Below are 19894 nucleotides of genomic sequence, written 5' to 3'. Positions count from 1 at the left end.
TGCACAATTTCATTCCTTGCCAACAACCCCATTAGGCACATTAGCAAGTGATGAAGGACTCAGACTCATAATTCAAGTGATCCTGGAAGCCAAGATCCAACTGAGGCCCATTCAACTTCTAAACTCTGACCCTTTTCACAAGAGGAATAGGTAGAAAAATCCAAGGTCCAACAATATACAAATGAAAAAAAAAATCTGGTATATGCACACAATGTAATATTATTCAACCATAAAATAAGAAGGAAATCTTGTCACATGCTAAAACCATGTAGCAAGCACGGGTGAACCTGGAGGGCATTGTGCTAAGTGAAATAAGCCAATCACAAAAGGACAAATACTGCATGGTTCCGTACATATGAGGTATCTAAAGCAGTCAAGTTCACAGAAACAGAAAGTGGAATGGTGGTTACCAGGAGATGGTGGGGTGTGGAGAAGGGAGTTGTTATTTAATCAGTATAGAGTTTCAGTTTTGCAAGATGAAAGTTCTGTCAACTTTTGTGAAACAATGTGAACACAGTTAACACTATTGAACTGCACACACAAAAATGATTAAGATGGTAAATTTTATGTTGTGTGCTTTTTACCATAGTTTTTAAAAAATCCCCATTCCTGGGGCAGAAAGAGCGATTAGGAGGGACAGGTATTAGGGAGAAGAGTCCAAGCAGACTCCACAGAAAAGGGGGCATTTGAAAAGTTGGGCAGGAGTTGGGCAAGCACAGATGAGTCTGGGCACTGCAGACAGAGGCTCCAGTCTTTGGGCCCTGCCTCTCTCCCAGGACCCAGCTGACTCCATCTCCCAGCCCATCCATCACAGGCCCTCCGGATCTCCACACAAAAGCAGTGCCCCATAGGGGAACAGGCAGTGGCCTGGAGAAAGGGATTTCTTGAACACCTACTGTGTGTTCCCAGGCCCACTTACTGTGTGACCTTGGACCAGTCTCTGTCCTTCTGGGGCCTCAGTCTTCCCATCTAGACTATCAGAAGGTGACTCAGAATTCCTTTCCATTCTCACACTGGGAATAATCTCTGAGGGGAAGGGGAGGAGAAAGGCACCAGAGGGAGCACTAGGGATCAGGAGCTGCAGCCTCATGATCCTGCCCTGAGCAGTGTCTGCCTACTTCAGAGAGGAAGTTTGGTTTCATTCCAACTCAACAAACAGGTGCCTATACCTACTATGTCTGTGATAGGATCATAATTCCTCTTCCCAACCCCTGTATGTTTCTCTTCCTCCATGCTGCCAAATGTGGAACAGACTCTAATGTAAGGCGAAGCATGATTTATGACACTGAGTGGCCAAGTCCTCCATGCCCAGGGCTCTCTCCAAGAATTCTGACTCTCGCCTCTTCTCCTGCCTCAGGAATCCTTTGGCCCAGAAGTAATGAGGTGGGACAGTCCTTGGTTCCAATACCAGCTCTGCCAAGTACTAGCTGGGTCTCAGTATCCCCATCTGCATCATGGCAATAAGGCCACCCCCCATAGTGCCCTTGTGAGGGCTAGATGAGGCGAGGGCACAAAACACTGAGCTCAGGGCCTAGCATACAGTAGGTGCTTAATAAATGGGTGCCATCAATGGCATTCTACTTGAAGACAAAGCCATTTTCACCAACCTGTTGTTCCTCTCAGAGGCCGGTTTATTTGTTTGAAGTCTTCCCAGAAGAGATTTTCCCCCAGGAACGCTGGTGATGATCCCCAGCCAGCCCCAGGGAGAAGGGAAGAGCAATGAGCCTTGATGGAAAAAGTAAAATCATCATCACGTGGAAACAAGTGAGAGAAGTCCAGGGGAAGCCCAACAACACCCTCAACCTCCCTTTCCCTCCTCCACCCAGGAGGACCCACAGTGGCCCCAAATCCTTCTTAATAAGCTACCTGGGGCCTGGCTGGGAGGCCTGATATGATCAGGCTGCTACTTAAGTCACACAAAGCCTTCTATTCTTAGCTAAGCAGGGGCTAGTTCCTTCCATGCCGTGCATCAGTGCTACCAGTCTCAGCAGTGTGGGCCTGGAGGTCAATCACAACTACAAGAAGATGGTGAACATCCCTGTGACCGGACTGAAGCCTGAGGTCCACACTAGGAGGCTGCAGAATGAGCTCCTGACAGCAGGGAGTCCAGGGGGTCTGCAGAAGGGCTGCCTGCGCTGGATGGAGGACTGGGTCAGACAATCCCTAAGGTCACTTCCAAATCCAATATGGTTCCCAAAGTCTTGATTCCAAAGGACCAAGATTCTAAGGTTCCATGATTCAGTGCTTCCAAGATTTGGGAATAGAAAGATTCCATGGTTCTAAAGGATCAAGGTTCCAAGATGCAGTCAAGGACCTGAGGCTGGGCTCTAGTATGTGCACCTCTCCTTCCCCTTAAAAAGCAAAGAATGGTCGGCTCCATCCCAACCCTGGGGCCCCTGGCATGTACAGCCCACACAGACTCAACACTGAAGTCAGCAATGCTCCCCCGCCCCCCAGTTCCCTGCGGCGAGAGTTCCAGGGGAACTTCTGGGCACTGTGGGAGAAACAGGGAAAGGAGGAGGGGACAGGCCAAGCTGTCCTGAGGCCCACCAACACCAGACACTGCTGGGCAGGGAGTCCACTATCAGTGCCTGTTCTGTGCCAGCAGGGCCAGCACACCCCGTCAGACAGGCCTAGAGAGGCTGGTCGACCTACTCAAGGTCAAGCCTGGGAGATGGGGTAGCCAGGGTGAGAACCCCAGGCCTGGCTGGCTTCAGAGACCATTCCTCACACTGCTTCGCTTTAGGGCACAGCTCCCTGAGACCACCACTTCCAGCATCCTCTTTTAGATGCAAAACTGAGGCCCAGAGAGAAAGGTCAGGTTTTCAAGGTCACAGAATTGGTGGCAGAGTCGGACAGAATCATTCCCACTGACTGTCCTCCATCCCTTGGCTAGGTCCCCACCAGTGATCCTTCTCTGGGTTCCCCTTTTCCACCCACCTGGAACCAAGGCTCCTGGGGCAGGGCTGTCTCCTGCTCCTTTGCTCCCCAGTACAATAACTGCTCCACAGGGTCATCTGAGGGACAAGCTAAAAATCAGGGGATAGGACAGTGGGTCACAGATTCATGCCCAGGGCTGGCCAGCTGAGCATCACATGATCTGGCAAGGTCTGACCCTGACATGTGTCAGGAACGTGCACATGGGCACTTGTCAGGAACACTCAGAGGCTAATTAGCCAGCTGTCCCATTAAGGAAAGCAAATGAGGCTCCACTCTACTGGCCTCACAGAGCCTGCCTGTCACCCGCATGGGAACCCAGCCTTGGTTTTCCGAGCCACTGGCCTGCACCTGGGGCCTCCCATCCCCGGACTCCCCCAAGAACCTACAGTGTATGCGTTGCTTTTTTCCCCTCAATGAGTTTTATAGATAATTTCTCATCTGACTCTCACAGAGCTGAGAATTAGGTATCCTTTACTTTTCTTTTAGAGGTACAGGGAGATTAGAGACTTACCCTAGGCCAAGGGCAACTATTCAGTCAGGACTTGCACCCAGGGCTGCCTTGCTACACTGCTTCGCCTGGCCCCAGAGGGAGGTTCCCCCCATGCCCCAGTGATTTGGAGGATCTTCTGCTGGGGTCATAAGTTAAGAACATGTCTAAGCTGTACTGACCATTCAAGGAGCTCGACAATTTCCTCCTTCTTGCTTAGGGAGACCACAGGTCAAGTATCTAAAAACCCAATCTCTTTGCTCTGGGCTGGAATTAGATCCTCTCTGAAAATCAGTGGCCTACTATGTGTCCAGCACCCTACTGGGTGTCCCACCCACTGGGTGGTTTGATTTGACCTCACACCAGCCTTGTGAGGTTGGCCTAGGCAGCGCTCAGAGTGGCCATGTCACAAATCCAAGGTTGCACAGGCATGGGGTGGAGCTGGGTCAGGAACTCAGTGGTGTCAGGCCTTTTAAAGACAGTGGAGAATTGATGTTCATGTTCACTGGGCTCTTTTCTCAATAAACTGCTTAAGTTTACACTGATCCTCCATCATATTCTTCTCTCTGCCTGCTCCCTGCCCTCCCCCTCCACCCCATGCTAACCCCAGCAGAGGCAACAACTGCAGTGCCTCCAGATACCAGCTGAGCCCAGCTGTCTGCCCCCAACCCCAGCCCTGGTGGGTCTAGGACACCATCTGGGAGCCACTCAGGAGCAAGGGCATTGAGAGGGACCCACAAAACTCTGGGGGAAAGGCTGGGCATAGCCCAGCCCTCTACCTCTGCACCCCATCCTGGGCAGGGCATCTTTGACCAAGCACTATGTGTGAGAGTTTCCAGGGCGCCCCAGAGCAGGCGCACCAGGCCCTGCTGAAATAAAGTTGCATCCACACCAGAAATCAGAGTTGCACCAACTTACACTTCCTGGTACCAGCTGGGAAGTGGAGGGGATGGAGGGGTGACAGCCTTGTTCTGCCCCTTAGGCCCAATGTCCCCCCAACTCCCAGCTAAGAGGGACACAAGCCAGAGTCTCCTGCATGTGGGCAAGTCCTGTTGGACTCCGCCTGTGAGCAGTACAGATAAGCTCGGGAGGAGGAGTTCCTGATATGTGCTCCCCATACTTCCACAGAGGCCAAACCTAATACTCTGCAGGTCTCTGGGATATGGCTGGGGAGGGGTTAGTATTTGGTCCCAAGACCCAGCAGGCTGATTCTCTTGCTATTTAAGTGCACACAGACACAAGAGTGCAAACACACACCCTGATCTGCATGTGCAACTTGTACATAATTCATGTGCTCCTATCGCTTTGGCCTGGATAAAATGAACCCAGCAGGAGAAGGCACACGGAGAATAGTGAGCAGTCACCAGGGAGCACTTCTGGCAAAGGGGTAAGTGGGCCAGAGGCCTGGTGGATTATGAAAACTGGAGCAATAAATACAATTACCAACAAGAACTGTTTCCATGCATGCAGGGTGAGTCAGTTTACTATGTGCTTTCACAAATTTTATCTCATTGTACCTTACAAAAGCGCAGTGTGGGAGTAAGAGTTACTGTTGTTCCCATTTTACAGATAGGAAACTGAGGCTCAGAGTTGAAGCAACTTGTCCATTTTCACAGAGAAGCAGCAGAACTTCCTACCTTGCACCAAGCTGTGGCATGCACACAACCTTCAACCCCAGCCTGGCTCCACTGCCTTCTCCTCCAAATCACAGTTGGGGGCCTATAAGAGCCATCATGGAGAACACCAAGGTACTTCATCCTGAGCTCAGAGGGCCACCCACTGAAGGAAGAGAGAAAGTAGAGCCAGCCTGCCTGCCACCCAGCAAATGGGCTGTCCCCCACGCAGGGTCCACAGGGTCACTGGCAGACCTGGAGGCTGTGGGGGAAATAGTCTGGTCTTCCCCTGCACACACACAAGAATTCCTGAGCCCTTCAGAGCTGAAAGGGGTGTGCTAGGTGACCTGGCCAGGCCATGAGCATGAGGAACACAAGGTACAGAGAGGGGAAGGACGTGTCCAAGGTCCCACAGTGGAAGAGTCCAGTCAGTCCACAAACCTACCAGGCGCCAGCCAGGTGCTTGGGACATTGGGATGAATGTGACAGGGTCTGGCCCAGTCAGGTAGGCACCCACTCAACCAGTGTTCAGACCTCAGGATCTGCCCCAGCCAGCTTCCCCAGCCCACCTTCAAAGACACCCCCTTTTCCCCCCTCTACCCCCATCACCCCAGGCTCCTTACAGTGTCCTGAAGATGTAACCCACCTGTTGTCACCTCTACACCTTTGCTCTGCTGTTGCTCTTCCAGCTGGCCAGAGCCAATCCACCTCTAATCCCCCGCACAGGTAACCTCTGCCCTCTTTGCAAGCCTCACTCAAGTCCCCCTTCCCCTCCCCTCCACACCCCGCAGGTCAGGCTAATCCCAAGGGAAGTCTCCCTCCCTCCAGCCCTGTTCTGAGCCTCCCCACTCCACTGACCTCCCTTACAACATCGGTGCCCTCTGCCCAGAGTGAGTGTTCCTGGCACTGGCTCATGCACACGCCTCAGATCTGGTACTGAAGCTTCACTGAATTGAGTAAATGTGTCAAGTACCCACCCACCACAAAGACCCAGAAAAATCACTCTTCCTTTTAAGGTTTTTATTTGTCTTCCTTTGAAAACTCTTAGTGGGCACGGGGAAATGAGATGGAAGGTTCTTAGTCAGGCTCGTCGTGGTATTTCCAAACGCTGGCTTTGTGCCTGGCACACAGTAGATGTCTGAGATTCGTTAGTCTGGTGGATGAAAGGATAAAAGTACCTCCACCTTCCACATTCCCCTGCTTCCTGAAATGCCATCATTATCATCAATTCTATCCTGGGGCTAAACCTCTCCCTGTGATCCTCTCAAAATCAAACGGCCCTGGGCAGGAAGCATGCTATAGCTGGAGGCTTCTTTGTGCAAAATGGGAAAGTGAGGGTTTGCTAACTTCCCGAAGGGTTTTCTCTAGACTATTCATCCCGGACCTCGCGCTCTGTGACAATGGAGTTGCATGTTCAAGCAAGCTTGGGAAAGGCTGGCTGCACACTGTACCACCTGCTGGGACCCCTACTTCATGTCAACACAGTAAGGGCCCTGAGAAGTCCTGTTGTGACTTACGTGATATAGCATTTCCAGACTCTGTATGCCCATGCGTCCTAGAGCCTGATGCCATCCCAGGGAACTTGGGCTCCTCAGACCACAGTTTGGGAAGTGTGTACTAGGTGGTGTGCCCGGGGCCACTACAGGAAAAGGTATATACACTACAGGGTGTTTGTGGCTGGCACATAGCCAGGGCCACGCTTCCCGCACTGACCATTTTATAGAGGCAGAGGTCTGACCTAAGCCACCAACAATCCTTTGTGACAGAAGCAGAAAATGAATGGGGCATGATACAGCTCGCAAATGGAGCACAGATGAAGGAACAGGTAACAGGCCAGAGTTACAATTGCAATAGCTGGAGGCCTGAGTTACAATTGCAATACTGTGCTCACTGCTGGCCACTGGGCAGGGGACCTCATCCTACTGAGCTTTGCTTTCATTGGCTGCAAAACAGGGATAATGCTATTTTCAGGGCTGTTGTGAAGATTCAGTGTGGTGATGCAAGGAGAGGCATATTACAAACTGTAAAGTCTTGTACTGGCATTTGCTATGTACATCCTTATTTCCCTGCCTACAGTGCCAGGGGGTGTGGTCATGTCTTTCTCTAAAAACCCTAGTGGGTTTTTACAAGCCAGGACAGAGGTTTTCAGTCAGAATGGGTGGGTGGGTGGATGGATGGATAAATGGATGGATGGATAAATAGATGGATGGGAGATGGATGGATGGATAAATGGATGGGAGATGGATGGATGGATGGATAAATAGATGGATGGGAGATGGATGGATGGATGGATAAATAGATGGATGGATGGATGGATGGATGGATGGATGGATGGATAAACAGATGGATGGGGGATGGATGGATGGATGGATGGATAAATAAATGGGTGGGGGGTGGGTGGATGGATGGATGGATGGATAAATAAATGAATGGGAGATGGATGGATAAATAGATGAATGGGAGATGGGTGGATGGAGAAATAGATGGATGGGAGATGGATGGATGGATGGATGGATGGATGGATGGATGGATGGATGGATGGATGGGAGATGGATGGATGGATAAATAGATGAGTGGGTGGATGGATGGATAAATAGATGGACGGACAGGTAGATGGGTGGGTGGGTGGATGGATGGATGGATGGGTAGATGGACAGGTGGATGGATAGATGGACAGGTGGATGAACAGGCAGGTAGATGGATGGATGGATGGATGGATGGATGGATGGATGGATGGATGGATGGATGGATGGATGGACGGACGGATAGGGGTGGATGAATCCCTAGCAAGACCCAGGATCAGTAATGGCTGACTTAATAGGAATCAATGAATGGATGAACCAATTCTAACAAACTCAATTGTCCAGTTCTCAGTCCTCAACTTGTAGAAGCAGCAAACTAGGAAGGACACAAGCATATGCGTGCGCGCGCGCGCGCGCACACGCGCACACACACACACACACGAGGGGAGAAGGAGGTGCTGGGCTGCTGGAGGCAAGCCTATGGATAGCAGACGGAAGGGTCAGGGTGAGAAGGGTCAGAAATCCAAAAAGGCAAAAACTATTGCTGAACAGGTACAGCAGTCCAGGGTCACTCGGTGCCAGAGCCAACTGGTCTCAGCAGCCCCAGCAAAGCAGTGTTCCCAAAGCCAATCCCTGAGAGGCGAACCATATCAGCATTGTGCAGAGAAAGGAAATGCCCATCCTTCTCACACAGGTTTCCAACCTAAATGATTAAGGGTTGTTTTTAAAGGGGATAGGGGGCAGAAGAAAGGCTTAGGGACACAAGCCTTAGCTGCCTGGAAAAATACTTCTTACATTTTTACATCAACTTGTCAGCATAGTCATGCACAAGACAAAAACATTTTTAAAATGCCTACTGTGTGCCAGGCAAGCGCTGGTGGTGGGGGGGGCACAAGGCCTCTTCAGACAGAATCACACGTTGAAAACTAGATAAATGGGGGATCAGATCACTTGGTCACTTGAAGAGAAGGAGGTGCTGGAGAAAAAAGCCACAGACAAGAAGTCTGGAGGATCAAGTTAAATCACTACATGACCTCGGGCAAGTCACCTTCCTTCTCTGAACCTCCATCTTCCCATCTGTAAAGTGGGCTAATAAAAAATCACAAAAACTACTACATTGCACCAGGCACTGGATCAGAGGTTACAGACCTTATCTTCTCTAATGTGCACAGCCAGCTAGACAGCTAACTATTTGTTATGAGGAATGATTGTCCCCTTCACAGATGAGCAAACTGAGGCTCAGCTGATTACTCACTTACCTGTGGGAAAACAGTTGGTGGGAGCCAGGTTTGTCTGATTCCAGAGCGCTCTCTCTCTCCCTGCCCTCCCAAACAAGTCCCACGCTGCCTCTCATAGACTGCCGTGAGGATATGGTGACATCATGAATATCAAAGCACTTTATAAAAGGTAAACTATTATGTGTCCAAAGCCAACAAGAAAGAAATCTTGATTCCTCCATGAAACCAAACACTAAAGTTCACAGGGGCATTCAGAACTGGCTGCAGCCCAGAGCTCTGGGGTTCCTGATCCCTCCACCTCCTGCATTCCTTGGCCTACTTCTTCCCAGAGAGCGAGACCTGGCTGTCCTGGAGCCCCAGTTAACCCACTCACAGTTCATGGAGCCCCCTCCCAGACCAGAAACTGCCTCGCTGGTAACCATTTGGCTCTGTTGTACTTCACCCCTGCTAAGGATCCAGATGGCACAACCTGGCCCAGGTGCCATAGGGACTCCCTCACCAATCCCCACTGACAGGCTGGGGGACCTCAGGCCAGTTATCTCACCTCTCTGACCTACTATGGATTTCCCACCCATAAAAATGAGGAATTAAAGTAAACTTCACATGGGAAAGGAACTGCTTCAACGAGGAATTCAACTGACCTTGAGCTGGATGAGTTTAGCTGGGTGGGTAGGAGATCCAGGCTCTCAAAATCCCTGGTCTGAGGAGGAAGGCACTACCCAACCCACCAGGAATCCCAACTCACCACCTGCCCATAGGAGCCCTGGTCTGAGAGGTGGACCTAGCTTCTACCACCACCAGCCAACAGGACACTAATTTGCCAGCTTCCTAGGTTAGCTGGGGCCCAGGTGGGGGAGGGGTAGAAAAAGGATCTTCCAGCTGAACTGCACTGGAGAGACTGGGCTCTTGTCAGAGACATCCTCACAGGCCTACAGTGGCCCAGAGAGGTTGCTAACTGGCTTCAGGCCACACAGCATGATAGGGGTCAAGTGGATATTGGGACCCAGGCCTTCTAGGTCAAGCCCAGAGCTCTTTCCACTGCCCCAGAATCATTGCTTTGGAACATGGATCAAGCACAGAGAGGAAGAACAGTGGGAACAGCCAAGATGATGCACCCCACTCTACACTGGTAAGGAAGTGCTGGCCATTGACAGCTGGGCCCCAGTTGCTCCATTCCCTGCCTCACTCGCAGCACGTACTGATGGGGCACATTTGTGTAGAGGGCTCAGTCTGCCTCTGCAGAGCCCTCAACAAGAGGAAGGAGGTTCCAGTTGCAGCATAACGGATTCAAGTTAGACATAAAAAAGAACCTCCTGGGGCAGCGTTAAAAATAGACAGTGCATAGAGAAAGGGAGCAGGATGAGGGTGGTTGTGGAGTCTCCTCTAAAATACAAGATGCTGCCACACCTAGTATGTCATTGTAGCTTCAAAACAGACCTAGAAGTGTTGCTGCCCTTGTTTTATAGGTGAGCAACTGAGGCTCAGAGGTTAAGTGACTTGCCCAATGTCTTCAAAGCTCTGCTCAAAAGAGGCAGAGCTGGGCTTCAAAGCCAGGACTGACTCGGAAGCTCACACACCTCCCTTCTCATGAAGGCCTCTGAGGATCAAGGCACTATCACAACTACCAGGGCACTCCCAGCTTCTCCTCAGACACCCATGGGTGAGCTGCTGGAAATGCCAGTGCGCTCCTGTCAGGCAGGAGAGGGAGTGCTCAGTGGGGGCCAGCTAGAAAGAAAGAGTTCTGCCCGGCCGAGCTTGGCTCAGCGGTTGCGCATCAACCTAGGATCCAGGCGATCAGGGTTTGATTCCCGGTCAGGGTACATGCCCGGGTTGCGGGTTCAATCCCCAGTTGGGGGCGTGCAGGAGGCAACCGATCAATGACTCTCTCATCATTGATGTTTCTATCTCTCTCTCTCTCTCCTTTCCTCTCTCTGAAGTCAATAAAGATATATATATTTTTTTTAATTAAAAAAAAAAAAAAAGGGCTGCCCAGCTGCTCCCAAGACACTATGTCCTGGGAGCCGACCTCAAAGGGGCTTTACATGCAATGTGCCCCAACACATCTCCCCACATCCTACATCCAGGCATCCCATCACAGGCCTATAGTGTTGTCCCAGCAACACTCTCCTTACCTGCTACAGGCCACCTGAGATCAGGGCAGTACAGCTCATTCTGGGGGTCAGAGGTTGATGTGGGCCCAGGGCTGATCCCCCGAGCTGCCGATAGCTGCCCAGCTCTAAGGAGGGCATGTAAGGTGGCTACAGCAGGGCCAGCTCTGAGCTGGGGCACCTAAGTTCACCTGACACCAGCCTACCCATGACTTTCGTCCCACCCTGGAGATAAGGCTGTCCCTGGTAAGGCCACACCTGAAGCCTGAACTGGGGGAGGAAGCATGGACCAAATAGGCCCCTCGGGTCCATGACTCCTCTGCAGCCCCGGGGTGGAGAAGCAGCCTGACTTCTCCAGCCACTCAACACACTGCATGTCACTGCCCAGCACTGTGAGGGCTGTCCCATTCTACAAATGGGGAAATGGAAGGTCAGAGAAGCCAAGTTACTTGCCCACAGTCAGAAAAACAGTAAGGAACTGAGCCAGGATTTAAACCCAGGCCTGCCTGGTTCCAGAAAGCAGAATGTTTTCTAGATCATCACTCTACCTTTGAGGACCTCCTGTGTACCCTGTGTGCTGCACACCCCATTCCCTGCTGTAGCCCTACGGCCATGCCTCCTTGCCTCATGCTCACTCTTCCTCCTTCTGACAAGGCTTTTCCCATCCAATTTGGACCAGTTGAGGCCCTAGCCTATCTTCAAGGCTCATTTCAAATGCCCCTTCTCCATGAAGCCTCCCTGATTTCTATCATTCTCTTCTGAGCTCCTCTGTTTTTGCTTGTCTCCTACTCATGGCTGCCCAGCCTGCCCTCTGAGGAAGAGAACTGAACTGTGCCCCATCCACTCCCTCCACCCCCAGCCTCCAGGGCTCCTCCAGGGCAGGGACAGCCTGAGTCGTCTTCTTCCCAGCTCCTGGTGCTGACTCAGGGCCAGAACTTGGGTACATCTAGTCCAACTGCTTTTTTTCACAGATGGGAAAACTGCAGCTCGGTAGAATGACAGGCCACTCCACGGGACATGGTTTGCAGGAGAGGACTGCAAGGAAGGGGTGGAGAACTGAGAGGTGAGCGTCCGCAGTGTGGCAAGGCTGTGGGAAACTGTCTAGCCTCGTCACTGGAGCAGAATCTAGACCGAGGGTGGTGACAGCCCTGGTTTTCTCACTGATGGTACAGCTACACTGTGTGTTCTGGGCTCTCACTGTATTACCTGTGATGATGGTGAAGGCTGTCACTTACTGGGCACTTCCTGCTTGCCAGGCACCATCCTAAGCACTTTATGTTGATTCATTCCTTTAGTCTTCACAACAACCCTGCTCTCTGTTGTCTCCACCTCAAAGATGAGGAAACCAAGGCACAGACAGATTAAGGGCATGCTATGTAGGTCCCCAGCCATATTATGGCAGAGTCAGGATTTCAGGAGAAAGTCTATTTTCAGAACCTGTGTTCCAACCACTGCTCCACACTGCCAGACTAAGAGGGACAGGCACACAGGCTGTTCAGGTGGTCAGGCTGGAAAAAACTCAGAGCCAGGTCCTCTGAGGACCAGTGGGGGTGGAGATGGATGAAGTGGTGGGCATAGTGGGCAGGGACATGGGCACCAATCTTGAGGGAGTGCTAAGGTACGTCTGGAGAGGCAGAGATAGAATGATGGGTGCCCCAGAACTCCTCTCTCTGAGAGGACTGTGGTGGTTGGAATGCTTTGGCTTGTCTTTGGGGTGGAGGCAGCCACCCCCTTCAGAAGAGGTATCTCAGGTAACAATAGATGATCCTCAAACTGTGTCCTAAGGAGGGTGAAACCAGGGGATTCCACAGCTTTTGACCCACAGAGTGAGAAATGTCTCCTGTTTGCCTTTCCAGATCCACTCTCCACCCTGCTTAGGGACCTGGATACTGATCTCAGTGGACTGCTCTGGGCTCCATGCCACTGGTTCTCAGTAGGTTCATCCAGTGGGGAGCTCCAGTGGGAGACTGGAGTAAGGAAGAAAGATGGCTGAGGTTTTATTCCCCCGATAGATCTCCTAGGCTGACTGATTCCCTCTACTGCAGACCACAGCCCCTGTCCAAAGAGCTGACCACTTCCTCCTTACACAGGTTTGGCCTGGGTTGTAACTGCTCCCAGGGGCTGCTAGCCCCAGAGCTGTACTCTCTTTAGTTCGTCTGCTACCCCGCTATTGCCTAAGCAGTTCACCCTGGGCTGATACACCTTGCTGGCTGGGCCAAAGGCAGGAGACGCAGTATTACCACCAACAGACCTTGGAGCCTCCTCTAAATACCGTATGCACGAAACAAGTGATTACAGGAGAGCAGTTCACAGAGACCCAGGCCTCCACTGTCTGGGCCTGGGCCTGGGCCTGGCCCCACCCGTGGAACAGGCGGGGCATAGACAGTAGGACCTTTTCCAGAGAAGGGAAGGGCAGAGGCAGAGTTCAGTTCCTAATGAGGATAATCGTGGACAGTTTCTGAGTGCTCACTATAAGGTAAGCACTGAGCTTTACACACCAAACACTTCATTTGCTTCTCAGAACCACCCAAGGAAGCACATCCTATTCGTGCATTTTACAGAACAGAACACTGGTGCTAAAAAAGGTGACATGACTCGCCCACAGTCACATTGTCAGTAAGAGACAAAGCCAGGACTCAAATACAAGTTTTTCTGCCTCCAAAACCCATCTTGGTGACTACCTTGAAATAATTTTAGTAAACTAGCTTCCAACAAAAGCAGCTAACTTAATTGGGGTCAATTATTGGTGAGGGCCAGACGGAGGCCTCCAGTGTCTCCCCAGTCCCCTCCCCTAGGTGAAAAAGAAAACCTCTGACACTCTTCCAGGTGGGGGCCCCAAGCGGGCGGTGCAGTCGGGTGTCCAATTGGAAAAACAAGCAGATTCAGACAAGGCTTCATTGTTAAGGAGAGCCTGCCGCTTTGGCCATTAAAACAAAACCAAGCAAAACAAAATGCTTGCTGTCTTGCCTTATCTCTTAGAGAGAAGGGGGACAGGAGGAAAGGGCCTCAAGACTGGGTGTTGCTCACTGCCCCCATCTCTGAGACCCCAGGCTCAGGTGGCTAGGGCAGGAGGACAAGCACTGCGGGGGGAGTCTGGGGTCTGAATCCAGCTTAGCTCTGCCAGTCTGTGACCGTCTACTGCACACTGTGGACATGTCAGGCACTGCGCTAGTGCTTTCTGTGTGCGGCCTTGTTTGGTCTGTACGGCCCTTTCAGAGAGGGATTATTGTTACTCCTATTTTCAGATGAAGACACGGAGGCTCCAAGAAGACACCCAAGCAAAGAGCAGAGGAGTGTTGGAACCCACGTGTATTGGATTGTAGTCTTTCCACTCCCATTTCTCCAGGCAGGGAGGTCCTAGGGAGAGCAGCTGAAAGCAATGAGCCCCTTGTCATGGGCATGGCCAGGTATTATGGGGAAGCCACAGGAGGCACGCCGCAGAGTGCGCTCAGGGGTTCTCCTTCTTGACCACCAATTGACATCACCTGGGGCGCTTTGAAAAACTACCAATGCCTGGATCTTGCCCTGGATTGTGGGGTGGGGCCCAGGAAGGACTTCTAAAGTTTCCTAAATAACCTAATGTGTTCGGCAAAGTTGGAGAGCCATGGGCACAGATGCCCACTGAAGCCTCTCCCACCTCACCAGCGCCCCACCCCACACCTCTTGAAGGAGAGGACTTAATTCTCTGACCCCATTTTACAGGAGGGACAAAAAGCAGGTAAAATATAAGGGATGAGGCCATGTCCTTAAGGCGCCAAAGCCAACCACTAGCGCAAGCAGCACAAGGGGACTCTGGCTTCAGGGAGCCTCTGGGGTGACCTCCTTTAAGATACTTGGGGGTTCCTAGCTCCCTTGTAAGTAGAAGAAAACTTCCCTTTGCACTCCTGGGTGGGAGGGTGAGAGGAATTCCTCGTGGCATTTTTAAAATTGAGTCCCCGAATTCAAAGCTGAGCAGCTGCAGGATTAATGCTGGCGACCACCTCTGTGGTGGGCGCGCCCTGGAGCAAGGCCTGCTTACTCTTTTCTGTGGGCTTGGTCTCAGGCCTGGGGAGGGCGGGACACTCAGAGCTCGGCCCACGCTTCCTCCCCAATTGCTTTCTTGCCTGCCTTATGCCCTCAAACAATGTCACAGATGGTAAGACAGTTTGAGGCAGGCGGCGGGAAAACGGAGGCCTGTGGAGCCCAGCAGCCTGGGGTCCGCCCCAGCTCACCCTAGCCCGCTACCCTGACACAGAAACCATTCATTTCTGAGTGGATTCCTAGTGCTGGCCTCATAGCAGTGCCAGGGTGCACGCATGTGCATGAGTGTGCACACATGTGCTAAATGATACTTTCAAACTCAGCTCTGGGAGCACCACTTCAGAAAGCCTTTCCTGACTTCCTCCTGCTCAGCACTGGACAACCCCAGCCCAGGGCCTTCCCTTCCATATTCTGTCACATTCTGTGTTGTCACTGTTTCTGTGTCCTCTCCTTACCGGGCCATCCTTTCTTTCATTGCACAGAGCAGCTGCCCTTTACCTGGGATTCTGTCCATACGCCCTTCCCAAGCACCTGTTCTCCTCAGGCACTCTGCTAGGTGCTGGAGATACAGCCAAAACCAGCTGGCATGCACTGAGTGCTTATTAAGTGCTGGGAATTTTTCTGAGCACTTTACATGTGTAATTCATTTAATCTTCACCACGACCTTCTGAAGTAGGTGCAATAATTAATTGTCCCATTTTACAGATGGGGAAACTGAGGCCCAGAGAGGTTAAATCATTTGCTAGTGTGTGCATTCGGGCTGTGATCTGAGCATTACCATTTACCACCATCCATAGGAAAGGATGGGACTTCCCCCCCACCCCAGGAGCTCACTCTTTACAATTTGAAAATTCTGTATGTATGTGTTTACTTAATGTCTGTTTCACCACCACCCCCAGACGAAAATCTCCAATCATGTTATATTTTGGATGAGAGAGAGCGCAAATGAATGCTGCTTAAGGAAGGACTCACTCTGCCCAGCACCTGCTAACTAGGTCCAAATGGCTCCCCCCAACTGGGTCATTCCTGCTGCTAAGGCCCAAGAATAGCCAGGTCCCTGGACATCCTGCTCCCTGACCTGAACTTAGCTCAGAGACTTCCTCCTCTCTCAACTGCCTGCTCACCGGGAAGGTGACGGGAATCGCAGCTCTACAAATCCCACCTGACGCAGAGTCCTCCCCAGGCAGCAAACTGTCCTCCTCTGGAAAGTCCTCCCTGCCACCTGGCACACCCTCCCTCCTGGCATCACTAGCTGGATTCTTCAATCAGCTTCCTACTGAGTCCCTGTTCACAAGGCTACCAAGAGGACGGGCAAGGGGACTCGGACTGATGCAGCATCTTCCTCCCACTATCCCATTTAACTCCTGCAACACTGTTATTATCAGCCTCATTTTACAAGTGCAAAGGTTGAGCAACTCACCTAAGGGGCAACTCACATTGCCTCTCCTGCCCAGGGGTTGCCACTTTGTGCCAGGAATGCTGCTAGGCACTCTGGGGAGAGGAGAGGATTGGGGTGGCATAGAATCTAGTTCTGACTGGCTGGCAAGGAAAGCAGACATACACAGCCCCAATCCACAGATCAGCGAATGAGGCCTATCGATCTGCAGGGGAGGAGGGTTGGATTCTGCCTGCTTGGGGGAAGTCCTACAAGCTTCTGGGAGGAGGCATCTTGGTGCTGCGCTGGATTCGTTACTACTCCACTCCCACGACCACCATAACAGGAGCAAGGGAGGTCCCTGGTCTACAAAGTTCTGGTGCCCAGTGGGTACTCGCCACCGCCCTGGAGGCTGCAAAGGGAGGAGCAGAAGCTGCCCTGCCAATGACCCCACTGTGGCCGGGCCAGCCTGCTTCTAGCACTGCCAACCTGGCCTGGCCCAGCCAGCTCCCAATTCACAGGCCTTCTCTGCCCAGCTAATGACCATGCTGCCAGCAGCACGGGGCACCACCCTTCTTCAGGAAAGGCAGCAGCTAACTACAGAGCCCGCTGTCTCAGACAGCAGCCAGGCCAAGAATCACAGCCGCCCGGCACACCACATCCTCTGGCGGCGATGCTGTGGTCTCCTCTACCTTCCAGGGTCACGAAGGACACTGCAGAAGTTGGAGCTCCTGGAGCTTGGACACCACCCCACACACCTGTGGGAAAACAGGACCACAGAGCAGGGCTGATTCACCCAAATCACACAGCCAGCCAGTGCAGGGCCCAGGGCCCTGGATGCCTGGCTGAGGGTTCCTTCCTGGGCCCCATGCTAACTCCAGCACTGCCCTTTCTTAGCTTTGAAAAGAAGGCTCATTTCCAAGCTTTTTACAAGCAAAGTATGCTCTCAAGGTACTTGGCCCCAGTTGAGAAAGAATATCTTCTAAAAGCTGTCAAGCCATCTGTTTAGTCCCAGATAGGAGCACAGGCTTGACTCCTCACTCCCCATTGTCTGGCTGTGTGACCTTGAGCAAGACAATATACCTCTCTGAGACCCAGTTTCTGGGAGAGGACAGTAGTTACCTCCCAGAGTTGTGAATAAGTGTGTCTATAAAGCGCTTGGCAGTGTCTGGCTCATAGTAAGTACTCAAAGCTTTAGCTACTGTTAATACCATCATAGTATTATTAATGAGCCTGTGAATGCATTCTACAAACTGTGAGATGTGATGCAACGGTAGATATTATTTATTATTGTGAAGTGTTAAAGATTCAGAGGAGTGTGACCAGAGGGTTTGGTAATCCAAGAATGTTTCTTGGGTAATTTATGACCAGAGTTGGGCCTCAACAGATGGGCATGTGAGCAGAGAAGAGGCAGGGATGGCAGTTATGACAGGAAGAACCCCACAAGCATAGAAGTAGTGATGGGGCCATATGTGGTATGTTCAGGAGACAGCGATGAGCAATGAGCCAGGGGTCCATGCAGTGGCTACAGCGGGCAAGGCCTCAAATACACAGCAAAGGGCCTGGTCTCCATCTTATGGGCAAAACGGAGCCACAGAGGGTTCTGAATAGGCACTCCACGGTACTTTCAGAAATGTGAGTTCTATCAGACATTCACGACCCTCTACCCTCTGGTCACCCACCCTTCTTCGACCCCATAAACCCCAGCATCACTACCCCAGAGTTCAACCCACTTCTCTGCTTACTACACTATCCCATGGTTCACATTCACAGTGGAACACCCTTCACTAAGTACCTAGCTTGCCACATGCTTTACATATACGACCTCATAGTCACCCATAACTGCCCTAATCTGACAGAGGAACAAATGGAAGCCTGGCAGGTGTCTTGCTTTTTAGTCATACAGTGAGTAAGTGGCACAGCCAGTATTCAACCTTGAACTGATGTCAGGACCCCTACTCTCTAGAGTAATTTGCCTCTAGCCCTAACCCAGACACCCTTCTCCTTGGTGAAGACTTCTAGGGTTGCTCCAGTCCTCAGGGGCCCTCCCTGCCATTTCTCATACCCATTTGGAATCAGAGGCCCATAGCCTGACCCTAGCCCAGCCAGCTTGGTTTCCATTAGAGAGAGCCAGGGTTGATAACAGGTCACTTTCTTCCTGTCCTGCCTTCCTCCCCCCATATTCAAGACTTGTTATAGCACTAACAAGAACAACCCACCTCCTCTGAGGGGAGGGGAGAGTTCAGAAGCTCAGCTGGGCACAGAACAATTTCTCTGAGCCTGCCTCCCAGCCAGAGGGGACCCATAAATTATTCACTGCACCTTTGTGCCTAAGGGAGGCCAAAGAGCCAGAGGGAATGGATACCAGCTCCCCCCGACCCTGGCCCCAGAGTGGGGGGGGTCAGAATCCAAAGCCCATCACCAGGGTCCCCAAGTGGATTCCAGAGGGCTATGAGACCAGGAACGTGGCACAGGGGAGCCTGACCCACAGAGGAGTCCCAGTGAACAAACCTGGGTCTGTGCGCCTGCAACAGCAACCTGCATTCTAGCCTAAGGCAAGCCTGAGAATTTTCCCAGATTTCCTGGTCAAAATTCAAGCTTCCTTTCCTTACAGGGAAGGAAACAGATATTTTGCCAAGCACTGTATATTTATATCTCACTTAATTCTCACAACAACCTCATAAAGGAGGAATTCTAATTTATAGAGCAGAAGCTGGGGCTCTGAGGAGTGAAGTGACTTGCCCAATGCCACATGGCCAGTGGGAGGCCAAGCGAATTCACGCCCACCTTGTCTGTCTCACCACTATCTGTCTGTGCCACTTAGCCCACCCAGTTGTGGGCTAGTCATCACACTGTCTTTTCCATTTGGGTAACTTCCAGGGCACCTGGTATGCAGTTGGCACCCAGTTGCTGAAGTGAACTCAAAGGCCCTGGGCAAGTGGTTTCACCTCTCTGAGCCTTAGTTTCCTACACAAGGTGGTCATTAATAACAATCTTAGTCGTGGCAAATAAATACAAACACACACACACACAATAAACCTCTTAAGCCCGTGATAGTCTGCCAGATATGGCCCCATTATCTCAACAGACTGCCTTGACCCCATTTTACAGGTGAGGCTGGGAGCCATCGATGCATCTGAGAGGTCCCACGTGGCTCCCCAATCCTGTTCACCTCACTCCAGGTTCTTTCCATTACACCATGAAATGAGATCACAGGTGTGAAACTATGTCATTAACAAGGAGCTTTGTTTAGAGGCAGGGATTATTATGAGAATTTGAATCTCCATGGATTGGGAGGAATCCCAAACCCCTCAGTCACCTTCTCTTGAAGTTCTGCTGACCCCTCCATCCCCTGGGACTGAGCTTTCAGCTTTCAGCTCACCTCTTCACCCTTCTCCACCTCCCAGGGGCTTTCCAAGGTAGTTTCCTCTAGACTCCAGGAAGCTGGGCAAAGCAGGGGTTAAATAGTACCAGCCAAGGCCACAGGGCTCAGACTAAGGCCATGTCCCCTCCCCCACCCCACCCAGAACAAGAGCCCACAGAATCCATGCCAAGCCCTCTTTCACAACACCCCTCTTCCTGCACTGCCCT

General features: G+C 51.6%; 1 protein-coding gene across 2 annotated transcripts in view; it reads right to left on the bottom strand.

The window, feature by feature from the left end:
* Positions 1 to 19894, bottom strand: part of GDPD5 (glycerophosphodiester phosphodiesterase domain containing 5) — an 87723-nt gene that overhangs the window by 65948 nt on the left and 1881 nt on the right. The window contains exon 2 of one of the 2 annotated variants that reach the window (XM_087821653.1): positions 1608 to 1725. The exons of the other annotated variant lie outside the window; for it this stretch is intronic. The gene's annotated coding sequence lies outside the window, so the exon portion shown is untranslated. The remainder of the gene's footprint in view (positions 1 to 1607; positions 1726 to 19894) is intronic. 2 annotated transcript variants of the gene reach the window in all.

This window comes from Miniopterus natalensis, chromosome 11 (genome assembly GCF_054644295.1).
Source record: "Miniopterus natalensis isolate mMinNat1 chromosome 11, mMinNat1.hap1, whole genome shotgun sequence".
NCBI classification, from domain to species: Eukaryota; Metazoa; Chordata; class Mammalia; order Chiroptera; family Miniopteridae; genus Miniopterus; species Miniopterus natalensis.
Note: the sequence above shows the minus strand (reverse complement) of the source record. Positions and strands in the feature narration are given on the sequence as shown.